The sequence below is a fragment of the Cydia amplana genome, chromosome 7 (assembly GCF_948474715.1).
Source record: "Cydia amplana chromosome 7, ilCydAmpl1.1, whole genome shotgun sequence".
Classification (NCBI taxonomy): Eukaryota; Metazoa; Arthropoda; class Insecta; order Lepidoptera; family Tortricidae; genus Cydia; species Cydia amplana.
This window is the reverse complement of record NC_086075.1, coordinates 8,376,012-8,403,691: the sequence shown is the minus strand read 5'-3', so window position 1 is coordinate 8,403,691 and position 27,680 is coordinate 8,376,012. Positions and strand designations below refer to the sequence as shown.

Sequence of the window (27,680 nt, the reverse complement as noted above, 5' to 3'; positions counted from 1 at the left end):
CGGGGTTCATTGCCGCTCCTACCGCCGTAAGTGTAAGTACAACTACATCATCAAGGCTACGATCGAAGATAATCAGATCAGCACTGAAATAATAGCGGTGGAATGCCAGTATAATATTTAATTATTTATTTTAATTTTATAAATTTAATAGCAAAATAAATAGCGAATATACGATACTCGTACAAGTAAATCTGTAAAGATCTTAGGGGTACATCAGCCGACATATATTATTAAATTTTATTTTGTCGGCCTTAATTAAATTTCCACCCTGCCGAAACTTTATTTATTTAAATTTTTAATTGAATTGATTTTTCGCCTTATGAATAACCGTATAGAGTAGTAAATAACATTTTACATCTGACTTAATGACATCTGGGTTTATTCGGTTTAACTTTACAAAACGCGTATCTCGACAAAGCCATAATATGCAGAAAATAGTTAACAATCAAATGAATTAAATTAGAATTTAAATACGTCACGTGTGACATGAACAGACAAGGAGAGCAAGATTTAATGTATTGTTTCTCTTTCTTCTTTCAATGGAACGTTTTTACAGTTTCTGTTCCTCAAAAGAGGTCAGTGGTTAACACTAAACTCAAAACGCTATCTTAAAAAAACTTGATGGGTCAATGACCTGTCCCAGTAAAGTGAGGTAGTGTGCGTGAAGTGCGCTTGTGTGTGAAATGGGGTAAATTGACAGAATCTGAAAATTTACCCACCTCTACCGTCACCTTAAGAGATAAATTACACATGTATTGGGAGATTTCATTTTAAGTGATACCCAAATTAAAGTTGTTAAACTTGAATTGAACTTTGAAACTTCCAAGAGTTTAGCTTAATTAATTTTTATTAATATCTATTTTTAGTTACCCACGAAGTCCAATGAATACGACCATCACTGACGACTAATAATTTAGGTTTTGTCTAAGCAAGGGGCCTAGTAAGATTAAGGGTATGTCAGGGAAAAATTTCAAAATTGATATGAAGCGCAGTTAGTGGTAATGGTAAATGAATATCATTTGCCGCCAGATTTCCTAAGGCTGCTATTTAACTGATCACCAGATTTAGTAAAATTTAATACCAAAAAAATCTATTTTACTACCCTAAAATAATAAATGATCACCAAAATTATAACTCCATTTTAATGTGAAATGATTACCAATTTTATTACGTTTTACTATCCTATTAAAGAAAATGACACCAAACTAATCATTATTAACCCAAAAATAGTAAATGATTACCAAATTTCAAACCCCATTTTAATGGGAAATGATAACCAAATTTTTACATCTTGCTATTCTTTGAAAGAAAATGACACCAAAATAATCATTGTAAACCCAAAAATAGTAAATGACCACCAAAATTAGAACTCCATTTTAATGTAAAATTATAACCAAATTTTTAAATCTTGCTATTCTATTAAAGCAAATTACTCCAAAATAATCATTGTAAACCCAAAAATAGTAAATGATCACCAAAAATGTAACCACATTTTAATTAAAAATGTGCAAATATTTATTACATCGTTATCCTATTAAATTAATTAATCCACTTCGTCACCTTTTTCTAGTAGCATTTTATTTCTGTAACAGTCGCAGTTCTAACCTAACCTAACCCACTTTTCTAGTAGCATTTCGTTTCTGTATAGGGCGCAGTTCAAACCTAACCTAACCCACTTTTCTAGTAGCATTCCTTTTCTGTAAGGGTCGCAGTTCAAACCTAACCTAATCCACTTTTCTAGTAGCATTTCTTTTCTGTAAGGGTCGCAGTTCAAACCTAACCTAACCCACTTTTCTAGTAGGATTTCTTTTCTGTATGGGTCGCAGTTCTAACCTAACTTAACCCACTTTTCTAGTAGCATTTCTTTTCTGTAAGGGTCGCAGTTTAAACCTAACCTAACCCACTTTTCTAGTAGCATTTCTTTTCTGTAAGAGTCGCAGTTCAAACCTAACCTAACCCACTTTTCTTGTAGCATTTCGTTTCCGTAAGGGTCGCAGTTCAAACTTAACCTAACCCACTTTTCTTGTAGCATTTCGGTTCCGTAAGGGTCGCAGTGTCGCAGTTGAAACCCAACCTAACCCACTTTTCTAGTAACATTTCTTTTCTGTAAGGGTCGCAGTTCAAACCTAACCTAACCCACTTTTCTAGTAGCATTCTTTTCTGTAAGACCAAGACAGCCAGACAAACAGACAGGGGCTAGTAATTTTGGCATCATTTTACTTTATTTGGTAATATGTATACATTTTTTGGTAATCATAGTGGTTTATTTAGGTAAAAATATCGCATTAATTTGGTCTTCAAGATTTGGTGATCATTCATGATTTTTGGTAATCGTTCAATATATTTGGTATTTGAATACAATTTGAAGTGCAGTCGTAATTAATACGGTGGTAATATTGTAATTTTAGGCCTTATTTTTTTGGTGTTCAGTAATTTTTATTGGTAAGCATGATTTTTTTATTTAGGGTACCAAAGTATTTTTTGGTGGTCATTATTGTAATTTTAGGCCTTATTTTTTTGGTGTTCAGTATTTTTTATTGGTAAGCATGATTTTTTTATTTAGGGTACCAAAGTATTATTTGGTGGTCATTATATTTGTAGCCATTTCCTAATGCAGACATGCAGAGAATAGGCTAGATGACAAATTTTCATTTATGGTATCAATCAATCAGGTTTGTTTTTAGGATCAAATGTCTATATGGGACCCATTGCATTAAAACAATACGAAAGTCAGAAATGATAGTCAAAGTCCGACAGTCGCACTTCACTCGCGAAACGCCCCTAACAAATCGCTATGTGAACGTGACGTCAAGGTCACTGAGATCGCATCTTGAAGTATGAATAAAACAAGAAAATTGCATTTTTGTCGGTGAAATATTGCGTTTATGAATATAGTTGCTATACAATCTTTTTTGGATAGAATGTGAGGAATCGAATGGTATCCTTATTATTCCGTTTTTGAAAGTTAAAAAAAAACTTAAATTTTGAAACTTTTGAGGTGCTGATTTTGTATTATTTCCATATTTTTTTTAATATCTACAATATTGTGATAAATTGCTCGTTTCCTATCTATTTTACTAGATTTTTTTATAAAATTCAACATGTGTCATCATCCCTAATATTCATTTCAATAATCCTGCCATTTAATTTCATTCCAATACAGTATCAATAGATCATTCGAACTGATAGCGTCTGGCCCGCATAAGAGGTAATTTATCGACATAATTATGTAATAATTAAATTACATATCCTATTGTTCATTGACGCAATACAGAATATCGACAAAACTAATAAATATGATGATCGTGTCAAGCCTTAGGGCTCATTTAGACGGTGCGAGAACTCGCATGCGAGTTTGATTACATTGCGTCGTTTGATCGGTCGGCTGAATTGATGTAACCTCCATGGTCTGCAATGTAACTATAAAATCGTACACGAGTTTGCGCGTCTAAATGAGCCATTAGCCTTTAATCGTTATTATAATGTTGTTAATCGATTATATCCATACTTCACGTATGAGCATTAACAGCGACTGTCGCTTGTTTACAATACGTGTTATCGAATGATAGTATACTCAACATGTTGTTTAGCATCAAGGACGATTCAAGCAGGATTCAAGCATCAAGCAGCATCAAGGAGGATTTTAGAGATGAATCATGGCTAAGATATTAAGTTAACGGATTAATCCTTATTTTAATTAAGGATGATAAAAGATTCATATAAGTTTTTTAGTTGGTTAGTTGGTCAAAGATAACAGATCAGATTCAAGAGAACCTTGCCTAAATAATGTCTTGTCAATTAAGTATGTGATTCTTTAACTTTTACAATATAATATAACTATTACAGGTTGAAACAAATCAACCCTACCGAAATGATACATTATTATAATGGCCATGGCATGAATACGTAACGCTCAAATATTTTGGACTTTTAAACGTGCTTTGTAAAATATGGTATCTTGAAACTCAGTTTTCCATACGGACAGTGAAAAAGTAAATACACAAGTGAGTTAATTTCATATACTTACTTAAGATTTACTTTAAGTTGTCCAAAGATATCAGGTGAAACTTTCGGCTAGCGCTGATGTTAGTCGAAAAAGTTTACCGAATATAAGCTCAACAATAAGTCAGTTTATAAAAAAATACCCTTGAGCCTGAAATCTATCTAGTTCTATATTTGTTCTAGTTCTATAGTGTCTATCTATCTAGTTTTTCTCCTCAGTTCTTCATCATAACGACAACAAGAATTTCACTTACGTATTTACCGCGATCTGTGACTAAACTAGTTATGCGATATCCTAGAATTATTTACTCATAGTTAGTATAGACTAACCGCATAGTCGATGCACTAATTAACAGGTAATTAGTATTCGAATGCTCTTGAGTAGCTACTGTTGACGTAAGTATCCTATGAGAATATGGATACAATCTCTTAGGTACCTACTTTATTCTCAGACAGAATAAATTAATGGCAATGCCGATGCCGCGGCCATCAAATACTTGAACATATGTTTCTGTTGTTAAGATCATATAGTACTGACAATACCCACCTAGATAGGTACATATTAATTATGTGCAATTTAAGTTGAATTTTTAGTGTCGCATTAAGTATGGGGAATCCTTATTGTATTTCTAGTTATAATTTAAATGATTGTACTTAAAAGGCTGAATTGTAAATTAACAATTATCTCGAATAATAACTACCTATAACAAGCTAGCATTAATTAAATGGCTATTCTAATTTATGTACTTTAATATTCTTGTATTTAATATAGGTACAGGGTGTTTGGTTAAGTGATCTGTCTAGTCTGTTAGAAACTGTCAAGTGCTACCTAAGTGCCACGAGTTACCCATGTGTAGTGATCAATTGATCATCATAGCTTTATTAACTGTAGGCTTCACCAATTTTACATAAATTAAAACGAAATTTCCAATTTAAAAAAATACGGTCGGAAAATACCTATGTCCGAAATTTGGATCCTAGTGTATTGTCCTCCATCTAAATAAAATTTACATTTGGTATATCTTATGACACGATAATTTAACCAATAACCTCGCATCAGTACAAAGGATCCCCAGCGGACACGTGGGTTATTGAGTTGGGCGCGTCGTTTCACATGAGCGCCGACGCATCAATAGGGCCCAGATCCTGTGACTGTACCGCGCCCATGGACTAGTCCATATAAGTAACTATGTATAACAATCCTACCGCACAACACTGGCACAGCATCCGACGAGAAATAGATATTTTACTCGAAATATTCCTGAAATACCAGCAATAAAAACTCTTGAACAATTTCAATGAAGAAGATTTTTTGCTCAATAGCAATGAAAAAGAAGAAGGTGCTAGAGTCTGTATTTTTACTATAAACTACTACGCCATACATTTTCTCCGCAAGAAACAAATTAGCGTTCCATACCTACTATTTTCTATGGGCACTTCGTAGTAAAAAAACTGTAATTGTTCGATAAAGCCATTAAGAGCTTTTAGCATTATACATTACATTACTTATAAAGTCGATACTATTAAGAACTAAAAAGTAGGTATATCTATTTTAATAAATTTTAAATGAGCATACGAAGACCACGATTTCTGTGAATGCATTAGAACACCGAACAAATAAAAACATTTCCAACTATCCCAACTCTATGCTTGGTTTACTTTAAACCTGAATATTGCTTTCATCATTCTATTTTAAATATAGGTAGGGTGCATTGGGGTCAATCCGAAGACGGGGTAATTTTGAAAATGGCAAATATCTACTAAACTAGAAAAGCTTTCTACTGTGTAGCAACAGTATGCAAGATGCCATGTAAGCGTTGCAGTGGCATAAGTGTTGCTAAAGTATGAAGTGTTTCTAGTTTAGTAGATATTTGCCATTTTCAAAATTACCCCGTCTTTGGATTTACCCCAATGCACCCTAGGTACATTTAATTTTTACATTGTATAAATTATGAGCGTAAAAAACTTATTTCAGTTAAATACTCCTAATTAGATTCAGCAGTTAATTAACTGCAGGTTTCAAAGTAAACTAAGCATAGAGTTGGGATAGTTGGAAATGTTTTTATTTATTTACGGTGTTCTAATGCATTCACAGAAATCGTGGTCTTCGTATGCTCATTTAAAATTTCTTAAAATAGATTATCTTATCGAAATACCTACTGGTAAAATATATAAATAAGATATTGCCTAATTTTCCTAAATTCTTGCTCATACGCTTACTTGTTACGATATAAAATTACTTAACAAATTACTGGCCTCTAATCACATGATAAGGAAGGGCATCTATGCATAGAGTATATTGAATAATAGCATCTATGGATTGAATTTCTTCATTAATTGATACTTAATTTAAGAGCCCAAACGGTTTTTAACATAATCAACTTTATATTGAAAAATCTTCAAATTCCATAACTTAATGATCTCAACTTAAAGCTACTTTTGTTCAAGTACCTAATACACAAATAGGTAATCTGTAGACGCAATTTAGTAAGCAATCCTTACAAGAGATTATTACGCAGACAGATTACCAATTTTATGGGTTTAATACGGCTTCGGCGCCAATTGACTTTCTCTTTGATTCGAACCTATTCATTCGTTCACTCTTTAATGAATATACATACATAGATGTTGACTACCCGAGGACTATGGGCCCGATTCGAATTTTGTAATAGACATCTATTAGACATCGCCAAGTTACGATAACGATATCTTTAAGATCTAACCTGTCAAATTTGACATTTCCGCGACTCTGCAGATGAGTATTGAACGATTTCCACAAGATATTACTTAGAGATCTAATTCACATCTAATAGATATCTAACACGATCTATCGTAAAAGTGATATTGGTTGCCCGAATTGCGCTGCAAAAGAGAACTAGTTGAAATCTAAACTATATCTAGAATGGATCTAGTACGTGTCGTCTCTTGTGAATATCTTGAAGTTCGAATACGGCAGTAAGTATGAGAATGACGGAAATCTTAATACGTTTGTCATTATTTAGTAAGTGATCGGTCATTATAATGTGACCAGTGCAACGCAGAAACGGCGTAGTTATTTGCTTACTTAAGTAAGTCAGCTTTAAAGCGGGGACTTTTCCTGTTGTTGACTTTGAGTAACTTACTAGCAAGCGATGTCGCAAGATGTAGGTAGGTACATACCTTAAAGTAAAAAAAAAACAACGGGTTGCACTCAGGGAGTGCCGGCAGAAGTGAAAACTCAATGACTAATACAAAATGAACTATGTATAATTGAGGTTAACGCCATCTAGCGTTAGCGTTAATTACATGAAACCCCTAAGCACATCACTGTTAGTACTCCAGTTATATTAATACCAGTTACAGCGAAACAGAGTTTTTCTTTATTGATTTAAATGCAGATGGCATTTAAATCAATAAAGAAAAACTCAATGACATTACATGTAACAGTTTTTCGATCAGGTCACGTGTCCGTCTTACGGTCACGTGATCGTCTTACGCTGTCTCGAGTTTACAAATTTTTCCCCACCTCAAAAAGTGCATAGCGCCGCTAAAGAAGTTTTCACTTCAAAAAATCACGAAGTGTGTTTAAACGTTATGGAACTTATTTAGAAAAATCATGGTCCTCTACTCGATTTGCAGACAAAAACCCTGATAAAAACGAAAACAAAACTATGAATGTGTTTTAGTTCACATTAATTTAAACATTTACGTGAAGTCCCTCATAGAAACTAACCAAGCTAACTTCTAATTTGGCTCCATGAGGATTTTCGGTTCTCACCTAATTGCCACGCCGTACCGAACTTTTCACATAGCGAGCTAAAGGCAGGACAGTGTAGTGTCGAATTTGCGGCATTAGCAGAATTACCCGGAGTTGACTACCCCTGTTGGCTTTGTTCGTCTGTTTGCAGAAGCAGTGTTGCAGTTAGTGCACGTATACCTTTATGTATATTGTAAATGTTTACTGCAACTTGTACCGACAACTATGAATTTGTATTACGCTGTAGTTGAATCTGATAATTTGTGTACTTTTGTAAATGAGATTTGGCGCACGGTATCCACTGAGATCACTAGCTTATTATATTAGGCAAACAATTAGTCTAAGTAGTAAAACACCTTATTGTACAAAAATCAATGCAAAACAGGAAAAATAACATTCGTCATAATAATAAGCTTCCCAGGAGATTGGACTCAGTACCTATTTAAAAGATTTTCTTGAAAAACAACACGAAGGTGGTATAATAATGGACGGTATTAGTGTAAGTATTTAGGACATAAATGTCTAGGTCGCATGTCCATGTCAAAATGTCCATAACTATTAGCATTAGCGACGAAATATATTTAGACGCCAAATAATCGATACTAATTTGTATCGGTACATACATATTATCTGTTGTAAAAGCCTATGTTTTGAATATTTCTCTGCCCTCAACCTCCATCATATTTAAAGGATGGTGTTTTAGTTACATAATAAAGAGAGTAAGGCAGACGTCCGTGTGCTCACCCCTATCCCTATACATGACAAATTGAAACTTATGTCCTTATAAATAAGGGTATAGAAAAAAACGAACAGTCGAACAATTCACTGTGTCGCCAGAGACAGCAAATTTTTCCACTTTCCATTTATCAACTATTTGACATTATCATATCGTGCACTTGGACGTTATATACGGTTTGCATTTTATTTCCTTTTGTTTATTAAAGTTAAACATTCAGTTAATCGCAGAGTTTCAAACTTTTTAACTGCTAACGCTATTAATGGCTTGTATATTCATTAGTATGAAAAAGGCAAAAGAGTTATATTACCAACTCAGTAAACATAGATAACGATGTTCGTTAAAACTTGTCAAGAGAAAAATTGAGTCGCTCTTTAAAAATATTATGTACTTTGTTGTAGACCAGTATTCTCAAAGCTTAATTAGGTAAGGGAATTCAGTAACTGGCTATTATCGAAGTCAATTAGTTTGACAAACAAGGCACTTAGACTTGAGTCTTAAGATTAGTCATAATACTGCTACGAGTATGTAGATACCTGCACATGTAAGTATACCTATTATAGGTAATCTCAGAAGAGATCTTAGATACGTACAAATTCTAGTGCTGGGTTAACATGAGGTTTGACTATTGCTTAGTAGAAAATGATTTTTTTTATTCTTCAATAGGCTATTACAAAGAATTTATGTATTTCAAAAAATTAGTTCTAACCTAGACCATAGTCTAACCATAGTAGGTAAAACATTGCAAAAAAGCAAATATCAAAAAGAAAAAAAAAAAAGCAAATTGAAGGAAATAGTATCCTATATATGTTTAAGTACTTAGTAATTATTTACATATATGTACCTACTTATAACTGTGTAGACAAGTATAGCTATTACTTTAGGTAGGTACCTAATAGTTAAACATTAGTAATAATTATTACATCGGTGAATTATGCGGATAAATTTAGGCTGAATGTGAACAAATATACGTATTTGACGTTCAATTCATACAAAGTTATTATTAAACAAAGTATGTTTAATTATTATTTCCTTAATGCATTAAGAAGTTCAAATCAGGAAGGCATTTTTAAGGACAGCTCATAATTAGCCGCAAATAGCACGATAAGTAAATTCATAATTGTGTTACCAATGATTACTGATAATAGTGAAAACCAAGCATAACAGCCAGTATTACTCAACCTGTCCACGTACCTACACATCTAAAGAGCCGGCGCCATGTGTGGGACTCGGCTAGGACACAGCACTCCATAAGCGGTGCCTCAAAGAGCAATTACGTTACTTGCAAGATGCACTTGTGGAAATTGATTCGTCGATTTCACGGTACCAATTCAAGAGATCAGAGGTCTTAAGGGGGTTTGTGAGCGTACGTCCCATCGGTACAAAAATCGATTATCAGTTCTCGTTCTAAAGTGATAACTAATACAAGAATTTAGTTTTACCACAGGGCGGACACGCCATACATCATAAATGATTTGCGTTTATATGTGTGCGCGGCACGTCTGTACACGCCACGCGTCATTGTGTATCTGACGGACTTCTGGCATGCTCTCAGTAGAGCGACTTACGCCAGGCGTGTCTCACTCCGCGATTTCGTCTCTTTGCTACAGGTAGCTAAAAGTACATCCGTTCGGCCCCAATTTTGGGGAAAGCCGTAAGCCGCGCGTGGCGCTGTCGCCACCTAGCGGCCATATCTGTGCTGATCGTAACAGACGCGTTTTGTTAGAGAGTGAGTCTTCTGTACTTAGTACTATTATTTATTCTGTGCTTACGCACACATTCATGTCGCGGCCAGTCGCGGGGCGAGGTAATCCGAGTCGGGGCGGGGCGGTACGTGTCCGTTCTGTATGATAATACTATTACTTATTCTGTGGTTTTACAATGGGGTTGGCAACTGTCAAAGGCTTGCATAGATGGCGCCATCATAACTTGCCCCTTTTTCTATAAGATTTGGCTTAAAGGGCTGGCATCCAGGGCATTAAAAAAACAAGAATTTGATACAATTCTAGCCATTCTAGGGATTGACAGGGCAAGCTTGTTGCCCCATTGCATGTTTTAAATGTACGATTAGTTTTGGAAGCCGCAGCGGTCAATAACTAAACATAAAAATAGTTTTTTTTTAAATGAACGCCCTCTTAAGTACTTGCTGTACACTGAACGATTCATCTCACGCCTACGCGGTTTTTTACTACATTTTTATTGTAACTTTATCTATATTTTTTATCTTACTCCTACTGTTTTAGCTTAAAGGCACGAGATTTAATCAAAAATCGTTTAATGTACGTTTAATTAGGCAATATGACTATTTATCCTATGACTGATATTATCAATAATCCCTAAAGCGTTATGTTCTAAACATTTTATTAATTAAAAACAAAAAAACTACCCATATCGTGTAAACATAATCGTTGATTTTCTATGTTTGAAATCATCATCTTCCTAACTTCCCAGCTGTTTGGGAGTCTGGAGTGCTTGGCAACTAATTCCAAGAGTTGGCGTATTGATTTTAAATATTTTATTTAAGTAAAGAATTTAAAACAGAAACATGTGAGCAAAGTATACTAGTACTAATACGTATGTTACTAACAAGGACTAGGTCCTTCGAGCAATTAACAGTTGTATCGCTGAACGGAAAATGCTCAAACGATCCTTTCTATTAGCAACAGGACTGTAATAATTGGGTCTTATTGCAACTTTTACCGGGCAGAGCTTCAGGTTAACGTCACATCCTAATCACATATTATCGGACACTTCATTGTGTAATAGAAGATTATCAGTCATCAGTGTAATGTCCGCAAGGCGGCGTCCAAGCCCTGACCTAAATATCGTCATCGTCCGCATAGCTGTCTTATATTCCTTTACCGACCACAGAGACGAGAATTAGACTCAGTACTAACCAGCATAACGACAATTCACTACATAGTATACAAAAAACAAAGTCACTTCCCGCTGTCCGTCCCTATGTATGCTTAGTTCTTTAAAACTACGCAACGGATTTTAATGAGGTTTTTTTTAAAAAGATAGAGTGATTAAAGAGGAAGGTTTATCAGGTTTATGTTTAATTTGTTAACCCGTGCGAAGACGGGCGGGTAGCTAGTTCTATTACAAATATTAACCACATTTGGGCCGTTCTAAAAAAGTGATCTAATATTCTGCTTTAATGTAATTATTTTTCCAGAAGTATATGTATGTATTACGATTCCGATTCAATGAATGCTTGTTAAAAATGATTTAGTCAGGTTTTCTTGTTCTTCAGACGCACATTTGCTAGTCTCGTCCAAAAAATAGTAACGAGCCTATTATTTTGCTGCGTTGTTTTGTTACACAGTCCCTATGGCCACTATAAGTACATAATTATGTATGTTTGAGCATATTATATGACATTGTATTGTTATCAAACTTACGTAAGTTTCATCACAATTTGAAACTGAGAAGTGCGTCTAATTTAACTTGCAAGATTTGATTAGAGCGCCTGAGACAGATACAGAAACTATTTAAAAACTAAATAACTAAAACTTAACAATAAGTTAAGAATACCTAAGTGAATTTATGTTTTTTCATTGTCGTGGGATTATTAATTATGATAATTTTCAAAAAAATGTGGTACGCTTAGCATATACTCGTGCTCGTTCACCAGGCCGCGTAGCCAACGTGCCAATCGCTTACGCTCCGTACTCTCCGTAGCGATCGAAACGCAACTGTCACTGTCGCACTAATATGGAAGAGAGATAGAGAGACACAAAGCGATTCGATTGCGAAGCGCAAGCGATTGTCACCTTGGCTAGGCCGCCAGTGCTGAACAATTGCTGGCGCTACGCGCTAGGTAAGCGATTGGAAGCGCTCGCGTTGTTTACTTTGCGGCTATGTCTTGTGCTCTATGGGTCGTGTGAAGGGAATAAAGCTCTATTAATAATTATAGCCACTTTGATATCATTGACGATAGGGATAGAAGTGGAATATCAAAGCTAAAGCTACGTATTGATATATTAACAGAACAATCACAAAAAACCTCTGACATCCGAAACCCAGATCAAACCTCCAAAAGCTCAATAAAAAATGATTATTTGGAATTAAATAAAATAGATTGTAGAAAACTCGTGTTTTTGGTTATTATATATGTAATAAACATTTTATGAAATATTTTTGTACCCAGTGAAAAAATTTTTGTTAAAACCAAGCTTAAACAATGAACTAAATTCCATTTACACCAAATACTTGTATTTTTAACCCGTATTTAAATTTCTTATTCAGGTATTTAATTTCACATCGATGTTGTCGGTCGTTTATCGAACCTTTTCGAATAATTACGACTTTAATTACAAGCAGAGTTTTCAGCATTTGCCCAAATTCTCTATTTACGATTGCAACTTCTTTCATTACTAACGGTGTAGAGGGTTCCCCCCTAAGGGGAACCTATCGAATACCGGTTGTCCGATTTTTCCTCTCAAGTCTCCTTTTCTAGATTTTATTCAATGTTCTGTTAACCTAACCTAACCTAACTAATCGTTTCCTAATCACATAAAGAGTGTCAAATCATTCAAAAAAATCGACATGGATACACGTCACCCTAAAACAAAATGCCATGGCTGAAATAAATAATAATTAGTTGTGCATTTAGCAATGATTTAGCACAAAGAAAGAGGAAAAACATCAACGAAAAATAAGTGAAACTTTTGATTAGCAGGAACAATATTGATTGTTTTCCGATCCTAATTTGATGCATCCCACATGTATCATGATACGACTAATTTGCATATTTAATATCATCCCCCTAATGAAAAGCGCCGTTACTTAGTCCTAATTAACATTAATTGCTTAAATGAAAACAGTCATGCAACTGAAGCATTCACATCCTGCTGAGTTTGTTTAAATGAACGCTTTATTTGCAGTAAGCACCAAGGGACCGATTTTTGAATTTCGACCACTCGATTTCGTGTATTTCTTTAATTAATATCTCAACTACTAGGCATTTAAATTCTACTAATAGAATTGAAATCGAGTGGTCAATACCAATAGATTCCAAATTTGGATCGATCGTATTTCAAAAATTAGCATTTCGCCGTTTTCCACCGATTTTCGAGTGACGAAATCGAGCGATCGAAATTCAAAAATCGGCCCCCAAATGTGAAACTTCCTAAATGTAATCTTAAATCACTTAATAAAGTTTAAGTTAGGTATTTTTGTTTATAAAATGATGTCTATGTTCTTTCCTAGTTTTGTTTCTCAGTGCAAATCACTACATAGTATAAAACAAAGTCCCTTCCCGCTTTCTGTCTGTCCCTATTCCCTATGTATGCTTAGATTTTTAAAACTACGCAACGGATTTTGATGCGGATTTTTTTAAATAGATAGAGTGATTCAAGAAGAAGGTTTATGTATAATTTGTTAGCCTGTGCGTTAAGCCGGGGCGGGTCGCTAGTATTAAATATTTAATAGTCAAGTCGAGTTTTACAGTCTTGTAAGAAAAAAAATTAAAAATAAAAATTCAAGAATTTTATTTAAAACCAAAACTACATTTTCTCTATTAGTTCAACGTTCAAAGTTCTAATCAACTAATCACTTGCCACGACTAAAATTACAGAACTGTAATTTGTAGTCTACAAAATGATCACTATAATTATAAAAGTCTCGGATAGATTAGAAGAAACAAATTTCCGGAAAATCCCCCGGGATTACCTTCTTAATCTTCTCAATAGGTAATTTGAAGGTAACAAAAGAACTGCTCTCAGGATTAAGGAGATAAGGAGAGTGTCCACAAAAGCGCCTGTCTTTTACTTCTGATAGCTGCGTAGATCGAGTGCTTAGTGCTAGAGACATGAAAATAGTAAAGATTGGCAGTCTCTATGCAAACTTGTTTCATTCATTGGAGTCATATTAGAATCCTACATTCGTACATGCAAAAAAATTGGTAAAAGTTCGCCTTTTAACATATTTATTGTAATGTATGTATTTATGTCACTTTATTGTACATAAACAGTTTTACATCAAATGGACAAAACAAAAATTAAAATGTTATGTATAAAGGCGAACTTATCCCTACAAGGGATCTCTAATTTTCTCTTAGTTACTGTACTTAATTGTTTTGATAAATTAAGTTTTATTACACTATTACTGTTATGGAGCCAAACAACTGTCGTTAATGATATTTTTAGTATAGTAACGTAAGGCACTTTGTAACTCTAGCTAACAGCGAAGAAGGTAAACTGCTATATAATTTATTGTCACCCTTCTAATTTTCCGTAATATAAAATGTAATCCAAAAATTCCGTGGCACGTTATACAAATATATTTTTTACGGAAATTGACAGTAGTTATTATTGTCTTGTCTTTTGTCATTGCTAAGTATTTCGACCGTGACCCGATGCAGTCTGGACCTTTTAGTCTTATTGAAGTTGGTCATCGCGCCCACATTTTCATTTCATAGACTATTATTGCACAATTCAGTATAACTATTATGCAATTGAAATACTATGTTACGTGATCATTAGGGTGTTTCATTTTTCCGAATTTTCGATTTTCATCTGATTTTGCTCGAATTCTGGTTCTTCCTGATTAAAAAATATTATATACCAAAAAAAAAATCGGTGAATATTTTTAGAGGTTGCACAACATCAACAAAGTTTTCTTTGGTTTAAGCGGCTCTACCATCAAAGCGTTGAGTAGTGTGATACTGAACCTTCTACATATAAATCAATTTTAAAATTAGTAGTTAACATGGATTTTGGTTACTTGATAAATGTTCTAATTAAGATTTAAGATTTTCAGTTTTTCCAACTGTTTCCAAAGGAAAAGTGGTTTTATCGTGTTTTAGACGTGAAATTCAGTTTTTTTATTAGATTTTAGTATCAGATCATTATATTTTGTATTTAAAAAAAAAAGTTAATTTTCACGCAATGTATGGGGTTCTCCCTCCACATTTTCAATTTGTGCAACCTTTAAACGTTAATCGATTATTATGAAAATTGAAATCACAACTTTTTTTTCTCCATACAAAAGTGAAACACCCTAGTGATCATATTAGGAAAGTGTTAGGCTAACATCTTTTATACATTTCTAGTATGAGCTAGAACTCTAGCTGGCCGCAGTTGATAAAGTATACATAATTATTTGTAAGTGTATTCAATAGTAAGCCACATAAGTCGTTTTACCCGACTACGGCGAATGATAAGGAGGATTTTGAATTTGACTGGTATACATATTTAAATTTTATATCGTTGACAAAAATGAGGAACACATTTCCATCGTATGAATCATACCTCGTAAAACATAGGTAGGTACGGGTAGGTATATAGATGAATTTGATGTATGAAATGACGGTAAGTTCGTTTTATTTGTTGTGTGAATTTTCCGGGAGGGTTTTCACATTTTGTTTTTATTTTACTAGCTTCAATACCTGGCTTTAGTAAAAAAAGTTTACAAAACATTATTGCAATGTTTTCCATAATGCATCCAACCGAAAGTAATAACGTGATCCTGTGAATGCAACATTGGAAATTTCATTCAACTTTAGAAACGTATTAGGAAACTTAAAATAACATGCCGACTTGAAGTCGAGTTGCAACATTGTTGCATCTCGCTCGTTCTCATTTATGTGTACAAACGTGACACTCTGATATCGAAATCCAATTGGAATCGTATTTATGGTATTGAATGTGCCTCATTGTTTCAACTGCTGGATACATTGCGGCCAGAAATATTTGAAATTCATGAACATTTCCAATTTGAAAAAGGCTAACAATATGGGTTTTGGTAGGTTCGCTCGCGTAACGTTATGCTTAATTACTGATGCCACTAGGTAACTTTGTTTCAGTCGGCATAAACCAGCGAAAATGGTTTCAGTGAAAATTTTGAAGTATTAGTAGTAGTAGCAAACATTTTATTGCACAAAACAAGTACATAACATAACACAGAGATCATTCAAGTAAATGTGTACAAAGGCGAACTTATCCCGTTAAGGGATCTCTTCCAGCTAGCCAGTATTATACTAGAGTTGAGTTGTTCACTCAAGGAAGTAGAAGTTGTCATGATTTGAATTTTGACATAAGTAAGTATATTATTTAAATTATAAAGATCCGGTTCTTAGGCATGCTAATTTCCAAAGTTTTATACTGACATGACCGCCATGGTGCAATTTTCCGATGTCTCAAATTACCAAAAAAGAATGTGGAATTGTGTCTTTGACTCTAGCCAATTCCTAGATCAAAATGTATAAATAAATAATAAATAAATATTAATGGACATTTTTACACAAATTGACTAAGCCCCACGGTAAGCTCAAGAAAGCTTGTGTTGTGGGTACTCAGACAACGATAGATATAATATACAAATACTTAAATACATAGAAAACAACCATGACTCAGGAACAAATATCTGTGCTCATCACACAAGTAAATGCCCTTACTGGGATTCGAACCCAGGACTGCGGCTTCACAGGCAGGGTCACTACCCACTAGGCCAGATCGGTCGTCAATGTATGTATTTACTTACATTTATAACACGCACTTGTCTCGCCATTCAGACTGATACTTACCTACGTCAAGCGTATGATATGAATACCCACCTTAGTACAATTCAAGTAGTGTTCTATAATTTCAATGTTAGGTATGTCAATATTACTTCAAATGTTACTAATTTATTACAAGGAATTTGAAATGAATATGTAACTCGCATAACATGTGAATGAATAATTAAATACACGTTTTGACATTCATAGAAACCAAATAATTCGATTTATTGATAGTAAAACGAGCAAATCCAGTATCGTCACAAGTATTCAGATTTATGTTAATTTACTCCAATGATCCCTCATTAATATTAATCATAGATTAATATCAGTACCACGAGAAAACAACTAATTTCGTGTCGCGATAGTTATCAATAACATTGAAGTATTCTATAAATCGCGCATTGAATTAGAAACAAGAGATAACGTCATTCAAAATAAACGGTAAAAGATAAACAATACGATCGCGACCTTCCGTCTTATCTCTAATCTAAACAAATATCTCAATAAAAATCGAATAACCGACTTACTTTTTCAAAAACAATCCTTTAGCTCTGGCTCACATTAACACGATCACTATTTGTTTATACACGGTTATATCAGGGTGACATTTCCCGCTTCACGGTCGAGGAGCGGCGGAGAGGGGGGCGGGGAGTGTGCGGCGTGCGTCGTGCTACACGGCCGCGGTCGTACTGGCGCGCTGTGATAACGATGTGACGCGGAAAATGGAAAACAATGGAAACTCGACATAATATGGTCATTTTCACTGCTCACTATATAAATGGTAAAAGGCTCAATTTGAAGAACAGGGGCTTTAAAACATGGTAAGGGTCATGTACTTAATTTTGCGCTTAAAAGTCTGTCGTTTCAGTCGGAGTTGAATAACCGTTAGGGTTACTATGTAAATAATTGTTAAAGGTATGAAATTTTACCTTCAGAAGGCATTTATTTGGTTACCCCACAGTGCTCACTACAGAGTTCTTAAAATCAAATAAGAGGAGGCTTATTTATAGGACTCTACAAACTCAGCCACGGCTTTTTGCCACGGCTCATGGGAGCCTGCGGTGCGCTTTTACAACTAATCCCAATCCATTGGCGTAGGCACTAGTTTTTTTACGAAAGCGACTGACATCTGAACTTCCAATCCAGAGGGTAAACGGCCTTATTGGAATTAGTTCCATAGATACTTAAAACGACTCTTATCACTTTATAAAGACTCTTTAGGCAATTATTTATTTTCTTATTAATTTTTAATCTAAACTAAATACGAATACCTAAAGAAAATCGTCTTTATAGAAAGGATTTGTTCGCATCTTAAAAACAGAATTAAAAACCGGCCAAGTGCGAGTCGGACTCGCGCACGGAGGGTTCCGCACCATCAACAAAAAATAGAGCAAAACAAGCAAAAAAACGGTCCAAGTACTGACCCCGCCCGACGTTGCTTAACTTCGGTCAAAAATCACGTTTGTTGTATGGGAGCCCCACTTAAATCTTTATTTTATTCTGTTTTTAGTATTTGTTGTTATAGCGGCAACAGAAATACATCATCTGTGAAAATTTCAACTGTCTAGCTATCACGGTTCGTGAGATACAGCCTGGTGACAGACGGACGGACGGACGGACGGACGGACGGACAGCGGAGTCTTAGTAATAGGGTCCCGTTTTTACCCTTTGGGTACGGAACCCTAAAAATGATGAGTAGGTACCTCTTCTCTATTGTAACCTTGTTCAGTTTGATCATCTTAATAAGGTAAAGGTACTAGTGCTCGACATGCTAATGCCCAATACATGGCACCCTGCTGTCACCTCTATTGACAATTACTTAAGTTTCAAGATGACATGTACTGCACGGCACCGCATCGAGCACCAGTACGTTACCTTACAATCTTACATTGTTGATATTCCGGATCACGGTATATAAGGGTAATTTAACTAATTAATATGTCACAATATGCTATGTTCCATTTTATTACACATGACTTATCTATTTAATTGTCCATAAACTCTTGCAGAGTGTAAGGGCATTCGGTTAAAAGGTAAGTCTTGAGCTTATTTACAAAGTTATCATATTTATTTTCTTTTTTTATGTACTGGGGGATCTGGTTATATATTCGAATGGACATCGAGTAAGGGCCTTTGTTGAAGAAATGTAGGTTAGCGGGAACTGCTTGTACAAGTTTATTGCGGATACGTACTTACGTACGTACGTACATAACTTTATGTAGTTGTGGTTTGGGATTTTGGGGTTTTACAAATAAGCTTTCGTGTTTTCGCAAGGGTGAGAATATTTAATTTCGTGAAATGTGGTCTACAACGGTCCCAAAATCACCCTTAGACACGTTTTGATAAATCTATTAGTAATTAGAACTAATAAATAACTTAAACCTACTTTCTTTCACATAATCTAATAGAACAAAACCCTAATATACAGCAAAATTGTGATGTTACAACATAAAAAACATTTCATGCCTAATTTCATAACTCTTACAAAGGAGATGAGTCATAAATTGATTTTATATTAATGAATTACCTTCACCCCATCCCCCATAATCCAGCTGTTTTAAAAATGGGGTCACGATATTTATCCACGATTACCCCTCTGGATGTTATCGTGCCGCCCCCTGCCATATTGTGTATTAGTATTAGGGATGAAACTCATCGGATATTGGTTAAACGACATCGAAGCATATTTATTCAGAACAATAAAGCATAGAAATCTAATTCTATAACGCATTATTATAATTTATTATACTCGGAATTATAAACTTAAAAACAAATAAATATTAGAATTTTAAATAATCGAGCTCGTACTATGCACATCATCAACGAACGCACGCTACAATGTTATTTTGATTGCTTCTATTGTAAAGACGGGGTTTATTATTTACTAGTTTTTGCCCGCGACTTCATCTGCGTGGAATTAGTAATTTGAGTAGTTTATTTTTAAACGCCTCGATAAGTGTAAAGGCAATTTCAATTTGAGTGTAATGGCGATGCATTAATTATCTCACTTTCGGGGTGGAAGTGAGATAATTTCCATCCTCTTAAGGGATGATTTTCAGGATAACAACTACCCTATGTCCTTCCCCAGGGCTCAAACTATCTCTATAACAAATTTCAACCAAATCATGCACCAGCGCCGGCGCATCACACGATTCATGGCACATCGCACGATTTATGGATATATATCCAAATATCGATATATATCCATAAATCGTCCCAAAGGCGAAGTAGGTAAAACAAAAGTCCATTAAAGGAGTCCCTTTATTCCTTTATGTTATTCTATTTGGATTGCCTCTATTCTTACCTAATACTGTGTCACTTCGAGTCCAGCGAGTCCCTATTGACTGAATTATCTTGCCATAATGCTCTTATTCCCTTTGATATTGTGGGTTTCTCAAATATCGGCCTTTATTATTTTTGCGGCTAGAATTGATCCGCTGGGATTATGTAATGAAAAATACGCCAGTACTTGATTTATGAAATCAATTTAATTAAAGGAATACCAGCAATTCGTTTTTTTTTATTAAATCTACGAACCACAGGGAATATAAAGAGCTCTTGTAACCTGAAGACTTTAGACATCTTAAGCAATATTTTATACCGTCGGAATAGTTGGAAGACATTATTTAATAGCATTATACTTAAATAATTAATTCCAGATATACGAGTAAGAACAGTGTACAATTATTAATCTCTTGAAATCCTCTTTAGGGATGAATCACTCCAAGGGACGGTAATAAATAGATTTAACGGTGTAATTTGAAAATGTTTCGTTGTAAGACTCTTCAAAACACATCGGCTGAGATAAAGCATCTCATTGACAAGCAAACGACGGTACCGTCGGGGGCCTGCGTAATGATGAACATAATAAAATAACAGTCGAACAAATAATAGACTCAAACTCACATTAAAGTCGCCCTTAAATTCGCACGTCTTTCGTCGAGACAGGAAGGGCCGAGAATAGACCGAAACAAAATATCTCGAAATAAACTCTGGCGGAGTCCACTACGGTACCTACTTGGACTGCAGGCCGTGTGTTACCATTGGTTACGCAAGAGCAGGCGAGTCGAGTTCTCAGGCTAACCAATGTAATGTAGCCTCTAGATGCGGTACATGATATTAATATTTTTTAGCTGACATAGATCTATGATGGCCTGCGGTTGACGCTGAACGCTAAGTACAGAATTACGGTCTATAGTCTATACCAGCCATTCTCAGAGTGTGTTCCGCGGAACCCTAGGGTTCCACGACACCCCTGCAGGGGTTCCGCAAGAATTTAGAATAATAAAATAAGCATAATTATTATGCTTATTAATAAAAGAATACAAACTTCTAAAAACTATTGTTTTATTGTAGGGTTCCATCAAGTATTTCCCTTTCCAAAAGGGTTCCGTCAAAAAAAAAGATTGAGAACCGCTGGTCTATACGATAAATGTTGCTTTCTTCCCAGGAAATATGACGCTGCGCAGCGTATGGCGTCAGCTGGAGAAAAAGCTTCATATTATTCTTCATAATCATGAGGTGATAAAGCAATGCACTACAGCAGGAAAACCCAGGGGAAACTTTCGGGCTTTACTCAAGAGCAAACGCCATGAAAAATTTCACATATGGAAACTAGACTATATTTAAAAGGGACTCCAACCAAAACCTTAAAAGGTTAAAGTTGACTCCATGATTTTTCTATCATGGCAACATGTCCAACTTTCATTTATTTTTAGTTGTAACCATGGTCATGTAATGGTCCTTATATTTCAAGTGCAACAAGGACGTTTCCATATGGAATTTCTAATAGTTACGCTGCATATCATAGCAGTATAATTTTAGTATGAAATTGCTAGTTTAGCCGAGGAATCTGACGCGCAAAATCTTTAACAAATTTCAGAATTATTGAAATAAAAGCCAAAACTTAAACTTTTGTATCCTTCTAATATCTGGTTTTACGCCCCCTCTTAAGAGTTCGCGCTCATATGACTAAAGTTAAAGCGGTTCAACCTACTCTAGGGGACTGGGTGGACATCGAGCTCATTTTTGTTAGCTGGTTAAACCCTAACCCTTTTCTAACTGAGAAAACTAAACATAACAGTTATGTTTAGTTTTCTAGTTCAGTAACTACTCGGATAAGGTGTTATCCTGGCCCGCCTGAGCCCACGGCTATTGACGTGTCGATAAGCGAACGCAATGACACCCCAGAAGGGGAATTAGTTCCCGAGGCAAACCAGACTCGCGGAATACTCGCTTGGAATTCGTTAAATATTTCCGTGGTAGGCAGTTAGGCGTGGGTGACAGATACTTTGTCTTAAACTTTCACAATTGTTCTCAAATTGTTATTACAGAAAAGGCTAAACTTTGAATACTTAAGTCAATCATTAACTCTTCAGGTGATCAACTCTTTGAATGATTATTTACGTTTCAATAAAATAAATAAATCAACTTTTGTCCGCGGTTTTAGATTTGTTGAATGACGGAAATGACGGAGTTCTGAGGTAACAAACATTTAAAAAATAAAAAATATACTGAGTCGGTTTACCTTACTCGTGTTAACCTTATGCTTGAAACAGAAACATTCAATAAACGGTGCAGTTTTATATCGGTACCTATACCTATCGAAACATACGAGTATCTACTATTAACGCCAGGGAAGTGTAAAGTGTAACTCAATCCGATACATCCGCGGCCTACGCCTTCCTACGTAAGTGCATCACAGGTACTTTGCAAATAGCAAATAATGTGCGTGATTCACACGAGACTTGGCCAGGCTTTGAGAAAAGGCAAATAGAAATGTCTACAGTCATATTGCTCGACGAGGTAAAGCTTAATTTACACATTTGAAAAAGTTGGCTTAGGTTGAAAGTTTTCATATAATAAAATACTTTAACCACCTTTCAATTTTTTCCAAAATGTTTGCCGATTATTTTTGGCTCAAAGCGACGTAATATTACTTTAGGACAATGATTATTAAAAACTCAAGCCTCGCCAACATTAAGCCGCTCTAAATGAAAGAGTACAAAATGGGAGTATGGAGAGAGGGAAACAAGGTTTCCACATTGAAAATAATGGTGTGGTTATGACATGGGCAATTCTTGAACAATATTTGTGTTCAAGTTTAGATGATAGGTATAATTATAAACTAATTGACCCTAGAATCCATCAGCGGGACTTCAGAAAAAAACTAAAGTGATCGAATTAGCCAAGTTACGCAACCCAATGTGTTTATTTTGGCCTGAGGGGTTACCGCGAAAACTGAAATTCGTAAATTGCGGAGATCTTTCTCTTTTACTCCAATGAAGGTGTAATTAGAGTCACAGAGAAAAATGCTCGCAATTTGCAAACTTCGATTTTCGCGGTTATAGCCCAGCAGACTTATTCCGTGGAACATTTGATTCAGAGAAAGAAACAGCACTTATACAAGAATTTGGAAATTATGGACTCCTTCAGGCCAGAACGGAGCTTGAGTGTAACAAATGTTAATCTGTATGTGTGAGGACTGTGAGGTGTTAATCGATTCGTTTTTGTGGCTAAAGTATACGGTGATAGATGCATTTTAGCGACTTTCAAAAGGGAGTAGAGTAGGTACTAGTTCTATATGAAATAGGGTTTTTTCATGGCGGGTTAAGGTTTTAATACTTTTTACTTACTTTTTTCTGTCAGATCGTTGTCAGTTTATTAACACGATCATTAACAATTAAGTCATGAAATAACAAAACAGGTCAGACCTACCAAAAAAAAAGATAGTAACTGAAATCATCCCATAATTGTGCCGTAGTTACCTATTACCTATTGTAAGTCACTTTATTGTACACAACACAGGTTTACGTACAAATTACAGAAATAGGGGTAGGTACATAGGCAAACTTATCCCTATAAAGGATCTCTTCCAGCTAACCTTCGAGTAGATGCGGGGAGAATTCATAATAGGATGATTGTCGTCAATTTCACGCTTTTATAAATCAACAATACTCGTAGATTGCGTAATAAGGGCCCTGATATATTAAGAGCAAGCGGTTTCATTATGAGGAGATTGCTGAGCTGTTGTTGGGAACAAACGGCCAGACTAAACAATGCAACTCGAGCAAAATCGACGCTACTTACTCAATCAGAGAACACATTTACTTACTGTTACCAGGCGTGGCTCACTCCGCCATTTCGTCGCTTTGCTACAGGTAGCTAAAAGTACATCCGTTCCACACCAATTTTGTTGGCTAGCCATAAGCCGCGCGTGGCGCTGTCGCCACCTAGCGGCCATCTGTGCTGATCGTAACAAATGCGTTTTGTTAGAAAGTGAGTCTTCTGTACCTAGTACTATTATTTATTCTGTGCTGTTACTCAAATACACATACGAGTACATAACGTTCATTTTTACCACCAATAATATATCAACTTTGTTGTTCCCGAACATTTATTTTAAGGATGACACGCTAGAACGGGCCGGGCCCGAGCCAGAGCTTCGGCGTTACGTTTTCTATGGAAAGCACCACGAGATCACCGATCAGCCGTCATTGAAAATGACATGTCGGACGACTAGGCCCGGTCTAGCGTGAGTCATCCTTTATAGTTATGATTAGTATCTATTTGTTATACAGCAACATGAGACGTATGAAAATATTTAAATTAAAAAAGTTATAAAACATCACTATTTCGAAATGTTACGTATGGAATAAGTCCTTAATTTGGGGGCACGGCAGTGCCCCCGCCAAGTCGAGCGCGAAGCAAACACTGCCGTACTATCCTTTACTGGAACCATTTCGCCGCATTTTCAGGCCCCTATTTGAGAACCTCTGGAAGAGACCAGAACGCAGAAATTTTCGTCATCCAGTAAGCTATAATCACATACTTAAAATCCAAAATTTCAAGTCTGTAGGTCATTTAGTTCCGAAGTTAAGCGAAAGCAAAGTTTCGCATTTATGACACTCACTCACTCACTCATGATCATCAGAATAGAACTTTCCATAAACTCAGAGAGCTGAAATTTGGTACAGAGTTAGGGTTTAATGGCCACATAAAGGGAAAACCTAAAAATATTGCAATATCAGTCACGTTTTAAAGATCTAAGAACTGCATAAGTAAGTTTGTAATCCCATATAAATATATGATATTACAAAGTTACTGTGGCAGTTCCTACAAATAGTAGGTAAAGTAAAGGTACACTACGATGTACGATGTGAGTATGAATGAAGATATGTTTAGTTATGATATGTGTATACATAGTATGGGTATGACCAAGTCGGTTATTTTAATCAGTGCCAGGGGGTGTTAAAACCGTATCAATAAGATATCTTTAATTTGTAATACATATAATGACTTGGCAATCGCACATAATGCTTTACTCGTACCGTACTCGTAAATATGTGTAATGCTCAAACTGCAATTAGCGCTAGCGTTATGTTCAATTAGAATTATTTTTAATAGGTGACGATGATCCTTTTGTCATTATGCAGCCGTGCGATGGCCAAGTCATTATACGTATTACAAATTAAAGATATCTTATTGATACGGTTTTAACACCCCCTGGCACTGATTAAAATAACCGACTTGGTTTCACATTACATCTCAAAACTTTTTTGTAGTAAAAGCGTTGAGAGACTTGCACCTTTTTACATGTAATGTTTTTGATGGGATATTACCTACTTCATACAGCGTGGCTACGCACCGTCATCCTGCACCAAATGGTAATACCTGACCCCTTGGAGGATACAACTAAACGGAGTAGCCATTAACAGGCTTTCCCCTCTGTCGAAAATAGGCGGCCAACGGTCATACACAATGTATGGACTGACGTTTATCTGACATGGCTATTTTTACGTTACGCATACATTTGACGTTCCCCTCCCCCGCAAAAATCGGCAGACTGTTTTGTACAGAAAATTACAGACATGGCGTCTCCGTTTGATTATATCCTCCAAGCCTGACCCCGCGGCGCCAGTTTAAAATGAGTGCTTCAATTCGCCGTTAAACGTAAGTTTGCCGAACCTAATATAAGTGTTAAATGTACCATACTTTTTGAAAATAAATTTAAAAAAAAAAAGGTCGACAATAGATTGACAGAATCTCATTTAGTTTAGCAACGAGAGGACGGAAAGTTCAAAATACCAGTGTATTGTACCATGTAAGTATAGGTGCTTGTGAATTTCAGTAAATAGCAACCTTTTGTGCGTCATAATTATTGAATTTTTCTTCCGTATAGATGGTAATCTTTGATAATTGTATGCTGAGCTATGGCTCGTACGTCGTATACGTATGTATTTATGTCGATCCTTATGATTATTGTGAAGCAGTACTATTGTTTACTTTCCTTTACGGCAGACTGAACGCGGGCCAGATTAAACAATATCTACAGCAGCAGATACGCTTTTAAACTATTATTACCTCACGTCATTAGTGATATTCGCTCTCGACGAGCGTACAATCAATGTAAATTTTAGCTTAAAAGGGAAATGGCAAAAGTATGCAAATTAAAGATAAAAATGGAAATCGGGGTCGAATACTAACGAATCGCTACACTTTTTGAAGCAGAATTGGTTTATGCCGATACAAAAGATCACATGCTCCATCGTGTCTATAATGTCAACACGTGACCTAAGGTGTATATAAGACAACTGTATACCTTTTTCGTTTTTTCGTATACCTAATAATTATATAATATTCTTTTATACTGTATCGTACAGTTGTTACTTATACCTACTGTATAGACTTTGGTCTGAATCAAAGTGAGTTTATTTTCCATTTATAACAAGAACGCAAATAGTCTAAGCTATGTGTGATGTATCTCTTATGTAATCTGTGGCGGCGGGATCACACCCGTGCCCATTCGCGCGCAATGCCAGAACAGATGAGCATCAACGGCGCTCCAGTCGAATGGTTGCAGATGGTTCTCGTAAAACCCGCTCGGCGAATAAAAGCCGTATTTTAAAAATAAAAATTATGCCTTTTCAGGTAAATGTTCCTGACAATTTTTTGCTGATACTAACATTTACCTACAAATCCTACAATGGGGTTGGCCGATCGAAGTATTTAGCAGATGGCGCCATCATATCTTGCCCTGTCAATCCCTAGAATTGTGTCAAAATATACATCGCATTGCATACAATCGCATGCGAGTTCTTGAGCCGTCTAAATAGGGCTTTAGGACGCTCTGGGCTTGTGCACAAATCACGCGAGGTTCGATAGGGGAGGGGGGAGTCACGTAAAAATCACGACAGATCACGTTGGGGGGGGGAGGGGTTAGGAATGAATGCGTCTGGTGTAAATTAGAATAGCAAAAAATGCGAAAAGAAATTATGCCACAGGTAAATTATGATTTTGGGAAAATGATCTAACCAGTCATAAGGAGACCTCACGTGTATTTTTCTACAGTGAACGAAACTAAGAAAAAATACCTACCACATCATGAATCATCGGTTTCGTTAAACATAAATCTCACTTCGCACTTCAAAATAGCTCGCTATAATCTTATTTTACGAAATTTTGGAGCGAGTAACTTAAAATTAGGTCGAATGTAAACAAGCAACAACGGTTGCACTCCGGGAGTGCCGATAGAAGTGAAAACTCACCTCACTATGTTACCGACGCCCGGTAACACGATACATACGTTTAGCGGAGGTAATCTATTTATTTATTATATATTATTATCATTCTCAAATAAGATCACACTTTTTCATTGACATGTTTATTGTTTATTTACATACTGCCATGATAACGTCAAA

General features: G+C 35.6%; 2 protein-coding genes and 1 long non-coding RNA gene across 3 annotated transcripts in view; 2 read left to right on the top strand and 1 right to left on the bottom strand.

Moving 5' to 3' along the window:
- The window catches only part of LOC134649683 (uncharacterized), a 148,409-nt gene extending 146,375 nt beyond the window's left edge, over positions 1-2,034 (top strand). The window contains exon 3 of the long non-coding RNA XR_010096984.1: positions 1,593-2,034. This is a non-coding gene — a long non-coding RNA (uncharacterized LOC134649683). The remainder of the gene's footprint in view (positions 1-1,592) is intronic.
- Positions 1-27,680, top strand: part of LOC134649589 (abl interactor 2) — a 289,784-nt gene that overhangs the window by 238,875 nt on the left and 23,229 nt on the right. The gene's annotated exons all lie outside the window — the stretch shown is intronic.
- The window catches only part of LOC134649649 (uncharacterized), a 129,352-nt gene that overhangs the window by 78,560 nt on the left and 23,112 nt on the right, over positions 1-27,680 (bottom strand). The gene's annotated exons all lie outside the window — the stretch shown is intronic.